Source organism: Phoca vitulina, unplaced genomic scaffold, assembly GCF_004348235.1.
Source record: "Phoca vitulina isolate PV1807 unplaced genomic scaffold, GSC_HSeal_1.0 scaffold32, whole genome shotgun sequence".
NCBI lineage: Eukaryota > Metazoa > Chordata > Mammalia > Carnivora > Phocidae > Phoca > Phoca vitulina.
The window spans coordinates 13,171,620-13,182,513 of NW_022589735.1; positions in this window are offsets into that span (position 1 = coordinate 13,171,620).

Here is a 10,894-nt window from a genome sequence, read left to right on the forward strand (position 1 = left end):
CACTTTCTGTGTGTCAGCCACTCTCCAAAATGCTTTGCCAAAATGGGTTTTGTTCTAGTCCTCTTAAAAACCCTATTTAATAGGTCTTTTTAACTATGTTTTCCTGATGAGAAAATTGAGGCTCATTACAGTTAAATGAGTTGCCCAAATTCACACATCTATGAAGTATTATTATAGTCAACATTTCCAAAATAGCGCCTGTGTCTCCAAAACCTGTACTTTTGAGTAGTATTCTGTTTTATCTGGGAAGACCATGTATTATAAACTTTGTCCAAGCTAATTGGGTGATGTGATAGTATTTATTTTAACTTCAAATTCATATAATTCTAATTTTTAAGATTTTTTTCATACTTCAGTAATGATGACCTGTGGCGCTGAGTATGATAAACAGGTTGAGGGAAGAAGGCTAAGTGGAGGAAAAAATAATGTGAGAGAAAGCTATAAGCCTGAGGATACACACTTTTAATAGAGAAATCTCTTCTTTTTTAAAACCTGAGGGAAGTCAGTGGAATTAAATGCTGAGCCCAGAGGGCTTACTATTTGGCTGTTGCCCTTACATACTGCTCCAGTTTCTTAATGGGACTCTTTACTTGGAAATCTTATAATTCTGAGTTCTTTTTCCAGCAACATTCTCTGTGTAATTTCCGAGAATACTTCATTTAACTCGACATTTAGCTATAATTTTTCCATACTGATTTTCTTCCCAAGCAAAGAATGATGTTCTTCAGTTAGTTGTCCAGGAGACCACTTTCAGTGACATATTTACAGAAAATATGTGATAATTAAAAATGAGACAAGAAGAATACACATACCCACACATTTATAGATGTGCTACTGCATGGGAGACTAGAGACAGTTTTCAAGTAAACTTCAATGCTTATAAAATTAGATGAGCAAAATCATCAAATACCTTAGAATTAGAATTCCTAAATGATCTTTGTGATCAGATGGTGTCTGATATTAATTCCCCTTAAATTGAGCCTCAAAAATAAACCTCAACCACAAATTATTTTTAAAGGTGAAATAGGTAGATGGTTGAATAAATATGAGAGATATTACAGAGCCCATAATTTTTTCCCCTTTCATGACTCAACAACAAATAAGGTCAAGGCCTAGCGTCTCACTTTCCAATCCAGAAGCTCATAGACAGCATGATTATTTTAATGACAGTTTTAAGAACCACAATAAAAATGACAAATCTTCACATTATTTGACCATGTTTGCAAGTGATTGGGACATTCCTTGTTAACACTGGGAGGACACCATGTGTTCTAGGCACTGTTTGTGAAACTGTCCACCTGATTAGTTCGTGTTCTCTGTAATAACCCTGATAGCACTGAACATATGTTGTGGGCAAAAGCTGTCAAACAAAAAAAGGAGTTAATCCCATCTATCTCTGTCACCTTTAATACGTACACTTACTCAGTTACTGAATAAGGCGACGAAAGATTTGGATTATTATACTTTTAGTATTTTCATATGTAATAAAAATAGTCTGATGAATTTGAAATGACGAGAAGGAAATCATAAAAAATGACCACTCATTTTACTCAATTTAAATTCATAGCCTAGAACACTGTGGCTAATAATTAGCTGTAGCTAATGAAACAAGGCACATGTAATTGACAAGACTGTACCAGAGACGCACACTCTGTCATTTTCAGATACAGTCCACTGCATATGCCAGAGTTTTCTAAAAAGGAGAAAGCTTGAACGAGGCAGAATCTGTAAGATGAAAGAGAAAAAAAAAAAAGCCAACTTCTTCCTTTTTAGAAACACACGGTAGCTTTATACATCTCTGTGATTTTTAAATGTGTCTGACATTTTTATTAACGTGTTTAAGCCAGTGTTTACCTAAGCAAGATCATTCTCCAGTAGTTTTTGCTGAAAGTTCTCCATTAACCATGTGTTTTATCTTTGGACTTTACAATCTGACAAATAAAAAGTTCCAGAATAGCGTGTTGTGCACACAGGTTTACCCAAGCACAACTGCTATAATCACTTGGGGTTGCTGAGTTCTCAGTACAGCTGGTTTGTTGTAAATCAATTATCGTCATTTCCTAAGGATTATGACTCACACTCTAAGAATGTGCTCTTATGTGTCTTAATTTGACTTTGGTAAAATTCCCCTGGATTATAGAAACAAAGTACAGTTTTATTATGAGCCTGAGATGAACCTTATTAAAAGGACTAGGATATTTATTATTCAAGTCACAGCCATACTTCATTAGAAGCTGTATTATGAATAACTTACTCATGCTCAGTGCTGATTTTTATAACATTTGAAACCAAACATCAATACCAAGCATACGATGGGTGAAATAAATTTGTCTAATTCTTAGGTCACTCTGCAGAGACAAAATTATGTGAAAGGTAGTTAAGTTATTTTAAAAATGAGCTTGGATAATAATGCAACAGTACCCAACATCCCAAAACATAACTGTGTGTTAATCGTGTTGATTTCCTTAAAGATATGTTTTAAAATAACAAAGCTATCTTGGATATGGTATATTAAAAAAAATTGGGATAATGTGGCTCTTAATATTTTGGAAAGTATGAAAATGATAGCAGAGATATTTTTTTCCCTCAGTCTTTAATATTGCAGTACGTTAAGTAAACAGAAAAAGACAAACTAAAACTGGATAGATTACAAAGAAATACTGGCACAGTATTCATGTACAAACAAGCATAGAAACTTATGTTCAGAGCAACCCTGGAGAACCTTTTGATTTTACAACCTGTCAAGGCTATAAGGGACAGAATGTTGAACAAGGAAATTACAGGGTACTCAGGGTCAGTAGTCATCTCCTGCCCAGAGTTAAGCACCAATATTTACAAAGAATCTTTGTTTCCCCTTTTCTTCTTTCATCTATTGTCTTTTTGTAGCAAAGAATGTCTGAAAAGGATGCTAGCTAAAGCAAATGGAATGCTCTTCTGGCTAGCCTTCTTGACCTGAATTTCTTATCGAACCATCTTCATAAAGATGTCATTACTGTTGAGTGGTAATTTTAATTGCATATCTTATTCTAGTGCAAGATACAGGCAGAATAATTCTTTTATAGGCTTTATCAGGATGTCTTTTTAAAAATAACTGCAGAAATGGATTATTTACTATAGACTTAATCATTACAGTTAATGAATACCACCACATGTCAAGAGAATTTCATAGGTCAACACATCTAAGGAATCATTTTGACATGATTACACTTATAAAAATAAAATGCTGTACAGTTAGATTTTTTTTCTAAGTGTGAAAAATATTTAAGTCAAATGTTGCATCTTTAAATGATTTTAAAGCATTTAAAATTACCAGCTCTGTAGATACATTTATGTTCTTTTATCTGAGCTGAACTCTGTTCATATTCTGAATATATTTTAACCTTAACAATGAGCAAGTGGTAATGACCTCAGGAGCCTGTTCAGTCTCCTTTGACCCAAGGATAAAGGGCTTGAGAAACTTGAATTCATGATTTTCCATGATCCATGGGAAGCCAAGGATAGCAGTTGAGCAATTTCATCATTTTTAAAAGCATGATATATCCAAGGAAGCTATTCTCTAAGAGTAATTTAGGGACTTTTGTTAGGTCCATTTAATCTTTTGGATTATTAAGAAATCAATTGGTAAGTAGCCACTGTAGTATAATAAAATTTTCCTTTACAGCATTTTGTTAAATGTCAACATTTATATTAGTCTTCATCATTATGATCTTTCTCTTTCAGTATAAAACTGTCAGAGAATTAATTATCATGGAGCTCAGTTTCACTCTTAGACGACAAATTCAGGAAAAGAGGGACATGGTGACAAGAATCCTTAGAAATGGGATATTTTCTAGATCTTTCAGTATTGTTAAGAAGTTTAAATCCTGGCCTGAACTGTTTAGCATTCTACATAGTCTTGCATATTGAAGACTATAATAAACATGTTCTAAATATCAAGGCATTACATGGCATTGTGTAACAAAGAAATTTTGTCTTCCACAATCAAGATTAAAATTGTGCATATGGAAGTAAATCTACTAATGCCTTTAGACTTGATAAACAAGATTGAATTTGTGTTTAGTGTTACCTATAATTCCTTGACTTGTTGGATTGCCATTTGCTAAAAATCTCCTCAAGCTTGTCTTTGGCATCAGCATGAAAATCTTTCCATTACTATCCACATTTCTTTTTCCCTTTGTAATAGTATTAACTTTTATTTCTGAATTTTAGACTTGATTTATACTTTAGTGTTTATTGCTGATTTTGTTTCTTTCTCTTTTATCATTCCTTCTGTTGACTTGTCAAATCGTGCTCATTAGTTTTAGCCCATTATTTCATCACTGTTGGCGCTTGTCTTAAGTTTTCTGTCCAGTTTGACACCCTCTGGGCTTTACTTTTGTTATCTGTGAAGATAACACCATCCAACTCTTTCAGACCTCTTTTTTTTTTTTTTTTTTAATGCTTGTGGTTGTCAAGCCTTCTGTGTGTGTTTGGTTTTGTTCTGCCTCTTGTTCTTTATAAGTCTGAGTGCTTTTCTTTGTCATTTTTTCAAGTATTGCACTTAGGTGCTGAGCTTCTCAGGCTTCTTTCTAGAAGTCTGTGCATTTTGGTTTGGCGTTTCAATTTTCTTGTAGAATTACATGCATAAAAAAATGAGACTAAACCTCAGTAGCATGCAGAAAGGAAGCCTGGAAGGGCCGCAAGTGTCCTCTTCAAACAAATGCCATTGTTTAAAATGCACTTATTTAAGGACATTTATCATAACATATTTTTAATCATCTCCCTGAAGTATCAGCTTCAGAAACAGTGTTACTGAGGAATGAGCTTTGGGCAGTTACTAAAAGAAGTTGAATTTGTAAAAGAAGTTGAATTTCCATGTACTTATGTTTGCTGTTCCGTAAACGCCTATTTATGGCAAGACTGATGGTCACAACTGGACTCTGTCCTGTTGTTATTCATGCAAAACAAAGTTGGAGTTTTCTTTTTCCAAAATATGTACTTCATCGATTTGTGTTTAATTCTATAAAATGATGTATGTGGTAAAAAATGTTTTTAAAGAAAACAAAACAAAATGAAAGTAATTTCCCTATTTCTGAAAAAATTTCCCTTTAGGCAAATAGCACAGCAGCTTCTCTTTTTAGTTGCCTGTACTTACCATAATGTGCTTTATAGAATTTATGTATTTATTATGTATTATATATATTATATAATTATATGTATTATTATACTACTATATATACTATAATTATATACTGTGTATGGTATATATAATTCACTTGCTGTATTTATATTATTTACATACTTGCTCTTTTTCTTGATTTATGTACTCTGGAAAATATACATTACCTGTTCTTTGGAAAAGATGAGGAATTTAACACATACAGCTTCCTGTATCCTCCCTCCCCCCATTATCCAATTTCTGGCTGGTTTGTAATTATAATTTTACTTTCTTCTAGTGGTTTATATTCCATTAAGTCATGTGCTATACTTGATTTATCGACATTGTGCTTTGAGCCATATAAGTCTTGTCAATCGTCACCTACCAAGCATTCAATCCCTTGGATATTCCTTTAGTTAATTCTAAATTTCTTCACATTTGTTGAATTTTCCATTGTAGTTATAACTTGTATTCCATATTATCTCTTTTTTTATATTAATTTATTTTCATTTGCAGGAATATCTCATTCTGGAATGCAGATGGCTGCAAATAAGAAAACAAATATCTAATTGTACTTTAATGACATGAGGATACATGTACATTAAAATTTTTACAGCTAGGGGTGCCTGGCTGGCTCAGTTGGTAGAGTGTGCGACTCTTGATCTGGGGCTTGTGAGTTCAAGCCCCATGTTGGGTGTAGGGATTGCTTAAAAATAAAAAAATTTCATAGCTATAAAGACTAGCCAGTGCCTCAAGGATCTAGCCTCCTCTTCCTGTTCTGTCACCTTTACTATGTAGCTTTTATGCTTCTGTGAGTAGCCTTTGTGTCTGCACTCCAGGAAGAGGCAGTGGAAGAGACTCCACCTGAGTTTCATTGGTTACAATTATGTAACATGGTGAATTCTAGCTACAAGGGAAGCTAAAAGATCAAGATTTCACAGGTTTTAGTGAGGGCAAAATACATATGGTTACTTCTGTATCTTCTTCTAACAACATGTTTTTCTCATAGAGTAAATGGATGATAAACTGTCCCACTTTTCACATGTCTGAAGACTTCTGACTTTTGCTCTGTCTCTTGAACTTGCCTTTTACGGCAAATGGACTTACACATTCCAAATAACTTCCCCTTAGCACTTAGTTTATATTGCTTAATTACATTCAAGCATCTTATTATGAGAAGTCTGCTTCTGATCTAATCCTCATTGTGTTGTGGCAAACCTGTGGTGGTTGTAGCTATTTAATTTTTCATCTAAATTGGATAATTTTTTAATCCTCCTAGCATTTTAAGTTTCACCATATTGTGTCTAGGTTTGGATCGTTTTCACTGATATAGCTTGTCATTATTTGGTTTTTTTAATATGAATTCTCTCATTTTTAATGTTTATTGAGATCTAATGCATATACATAAAGCTCACTCATTTAATATGTCCCTTCATTTTATTTTATTTATTTATTTTTTTAAAGATTTTATTTATTTATATGACACAGAGAGACACAGCGAAAGAGGGAACACAAGCAGGGGGAGTGGGAGAAGAAGAAGCAGGCTTCCCGCCGAGCAGGGAGCCCGATGCGGGGCTTGATCCCAGGACCCTGAGATCATGACCTGAGCCGAAGGCAGTCGCTTAACCGACTGAGCCACCCAGGCGCCCCTGTCCCTTCATTTTAAACATATTTACAGAGTTGTGCAACAATCATCATTATCTAATTTTAGAATATTTTTATCTTCCCTTGTACCCATTAGTAGTCACTCTTCATTTACATCTATGCCCTGGCCCTAGCCTTAGGCAATTGGTAATCCACTTTCTGTACCTATAGATTTGCCTGTCCTGCACATTTCATGTAAAAAAAGGTCATGGAATGCATGGTCTTTTGTAACTGGCTGCTTTCATTTATCATAATGTTTTTGAAGTTCATCCATGCTGTAGCATGTATTGGTATGTCATTTATTTTTATTGCTGAATAATATTCCATTGTAGGGATACACCACATTTTGTCTATCCATCCAACCATTGATAGACATTTTGATTGTTTCCACCTTTTGGCTATTATGAATAGTGCTGCTATGAACATTTGTGTGTAAGGTTTACATTGATATGTTTTCAGATCTCTTGGGTATCTACCTAGGATTACATTGCTGTGTTACATGGTAACTTTATATTTAACTTTTTGAGGAACTTCACACTAAGTGGATGCACAGTTTTGCATATCACTAGCAGTGTACAAGGGTTCAAATGTCCCCACATCCTTGCTGACACTGATTTTTATCTCTTTTTGATTATAGCCATCCTAGTTGGTATGAAGTAGTGGTCATTTATATGATTTTGATTTTTGTTTCGTTAATGACTGATGCATGTGTTTATTAGCCATTCACATATCTTCTTGGAGAAATGTCTTTTGAAATCTTTTGCCCATTTTATTGGATTATTTGTTTTCATTTTTGAGTTACAAAAATTCTTTATATATCCTGGAAACAAGTCTCTTATCAAATAAGTGATTTGCCCTTATTTTCTCCCCTTCTGTGAGCTGTCTTTCCATTTTTTAATGGTGTCCTCTGACAAAATTTTTAATTTTGATGAAGTCCACTTTTTCAGTCTTCTTTTTTGTTACTTGTGCTTTTGGTATTGTATCTAAGAAATTGTGTAACTCAAGATTATAGAGGTACTCCTATTTCTCATCTAAAAGTTGTATAGTTGTGTGTGTGTGTGTGCATGTGTGGTAAAATACACATAATATAAAATTAACCATTTTAACCATTTTATTAAAGTAAGGCAATGACATTAATTACAATCACAGTGTTCTGCAGCTATCACCACTATCTAGTTCCACAACATTTTTATCACTCCAAACATGAACCCCATACTCATTAGAGAGTCATTCCCCTAGTCCCTTCTCCTACTGCAACCACTTATCTACTTTCTGTCTCTATAGATTTGCCTATTCTGGATATTTTATATAAGTGGAATCATACAAGATGAGGCCTTTGTATCTAGCTTCTTTCACATAGAATAATGTTTTAAAGATGCACCCATTGTGTGGCATGTCAGTATTTCATTCCTTTTTATGTGTGAATAATATTCCATTGTATGGTGTTATTCAAATGAGCCAAACACATCCTTTGTGTTTATTTTTTTTATAGCAGGCTGAAATCTGTTAGCTCAAAAGCCTGCCAGAGCCAAACTCAAATTTTTACATCTAAATCGTCTAAACAGGCAGATTTTTGGACACGTAGAGCCTACCTGTTTTATATACTCCACAAAACCTCATTGAAAGCTGACACTCATTGATAAGATAAGGCCTTGTCACCATAAGGCCCCAAGCTGCTCCCCATTTTTTGGTTCTCTGACCCAGATACTCCTTGCTGTGCTGTTTATTGACATCATATAGATAAATAAGCCCCTCTCCCCAACCACCCTGTCCCCTGGAAGTTCCCTCTCCCTCCTTCCCTTATCAATGGCTACACCTATGTGATAGCCTCTGGACAGACTACTACCCTGAGAGACTTTCCTCCAAGAAAATCTGTTAAAGCATCACCTAATAATACTTGTGTGTGCTTCTGCCAACCTGTGGTCGTATCTTTTATCTAGATCAGCCTCCAAATCCCTTGAACCTCTACATATGGGTGTTACCATATTTTGTTTATCGGTTCATCCATTGATGTACTTGTGTTGTACCCGTCTTTGGCTATTGTGAATAGTGCTGCTGGACATTTGCATGAAAGTTTTTTGAACATATTTTTTCTTTTTTTTTGATTATATATCTAGGAGTAGGTTTGCTGGGTCATGTGGTAATTCTGTGTTTAGTGTTTTGAGGACACATCAAGATGATTTCCTCATTGGCTGTACCATTTTACATTCTCACTAGCTGTGCATGGGTGTTCCAATCTCCACATTCTCGACAACACTGGTTATTTTCTAGTTTTTGCTTTTGTTTTATTATGACCACCTTAGTGGATGCAAAGTGATATCTCACTATGGCTTTGATTTTGATGTGCTTATTGGCCGTTTGTATATCTTATTGGAGTAATGTCTATTCAAGTCATTTGCCCATTTTTAAATTTGGTTGGTTCTGTTTTTTGCTGTTGTTGTTGTTGTTGAGCTGGTTCTGTAGTTTTAATTCTTCGTTTTAGGTTTGAAATTCACACTGAATTAATTTTTGTGCATTGTGTGAGGTAAGAATAGGTACTAATTGTTTTGCATGTAGATATCTAGCACCATTTGTTGGAAAGACTGTTCTTTCCTCCATTGAACTGTCTTGACATTCTAGATGAAAATCAATGATCATAAATGTCAAGGTTTATTTCTGGAATTTTAATTTTGTTCCATTGATCTATTTGCCTATTCATATGCCAGTATCACACTCTCTTAGTAAGTGTAACTTTGCAATAAGTTTTCAAATCAAGAGTGTGATCACTCAAAGTTCCCTCTCCCTTTTCTAGATTATTCTGAGTCCCTTACAATTTCAAATGAATTTTAGGATCAGTCTGTTAATTTCTTCATTTTATTTAACCATTAATTTTTCTTAGTATTTTATTTTAGTATTTCTTTACTTTGTTTACTCTGTTTCTCTTTTTGGAATCCCTGTTAAGTAGCTTCTGAATTCTCAATTCATTAGGACTAGATGGGTTTATCTTTCATGTCTTTACATTTTTCTCTGTTCATACTCTCTATCCCTTTGCTTTTTTGTGTGTGATAAGAGATTATCTCCTTTTAGTATCCCAGGTTTTTTATTTACCCCTCAGTTATTTCTCTTGTGCTATTAAATGCCGTACTATTTAAAAAATTAATACTTGAGGTTTTTAATTTCCAAGATTTATGATGGGCTCTCTAGCTTTTCACATATAGATTTCATATCCTTTATTGTCTCCTCAACGGGGAATTTCTCTGGAAGTGTAACTTAGTGCCTTTCTTTCATGGTGTTTTTAAAAATTTTCTCCAAAAGTTTGGTGATTTTTTGGGATGGCATGGTTAGGGAACTATGTTTTCAGAACTCTTACACTATTCTTTGTGGATATAACTCCTAAGGACAGAATCTACCCTCTATTAATTTTGGAGGAAAAGTATATTGGTTGTATGTGACATTGTTTTCTTTTTGGTTTTGGTCTTCTGGTATATTCTAGGGGTCCAGTAACTCCTTGGGGAAATGCTCAGAGTGTCAAGATTTTCTCTCTCTTATCTAGGTTTTTGGTAATTAACATTGTGGTCATCTCCACAGTCCAAGTAGAATAGGGAATAGGGAGAACAACCCAGTGGCTCTGACTTTGGGTTCTCTATTAATTGCTCAGTGTTTTCCTCAGTGGCCATTTCTATTCATTTTATCCATTACCTACAATCTTGGATTGCTTCTACTGCTATTAGCAGCCTTTTGTACTCATATTTCAATTTGATCGTATCTAGTCTTCAGGAATTTCTTTCTTTTTTTTTTTTTTTTTTAAGATTTTATTTATTTATTTGACACACAGAGAGAAAGAGAGTACAAGCAGGGGGAGCAGGCAGACAGAGAGGGAAAAGCAAGCTCTCCACTGAGCAGGGAGCCTGATTCAGGGCTCAATCCCAGGACCCTGAGATCATGACCTGAGCCAAAGGCAGATGCTTAACCAACTGAGCCACTCACTGCTCCTCTTCAGGAATTTCTTATCATTTCTGGTTCCCTTATGCCTATTTCTGTTTTGTCAACTCCGTTACGTCTTAATTTTCTTAAAAGACTTATTAGATTTTAGTTGGGACATTCTGTAAATAAGACCTAAGTCTTTTCAGTTCA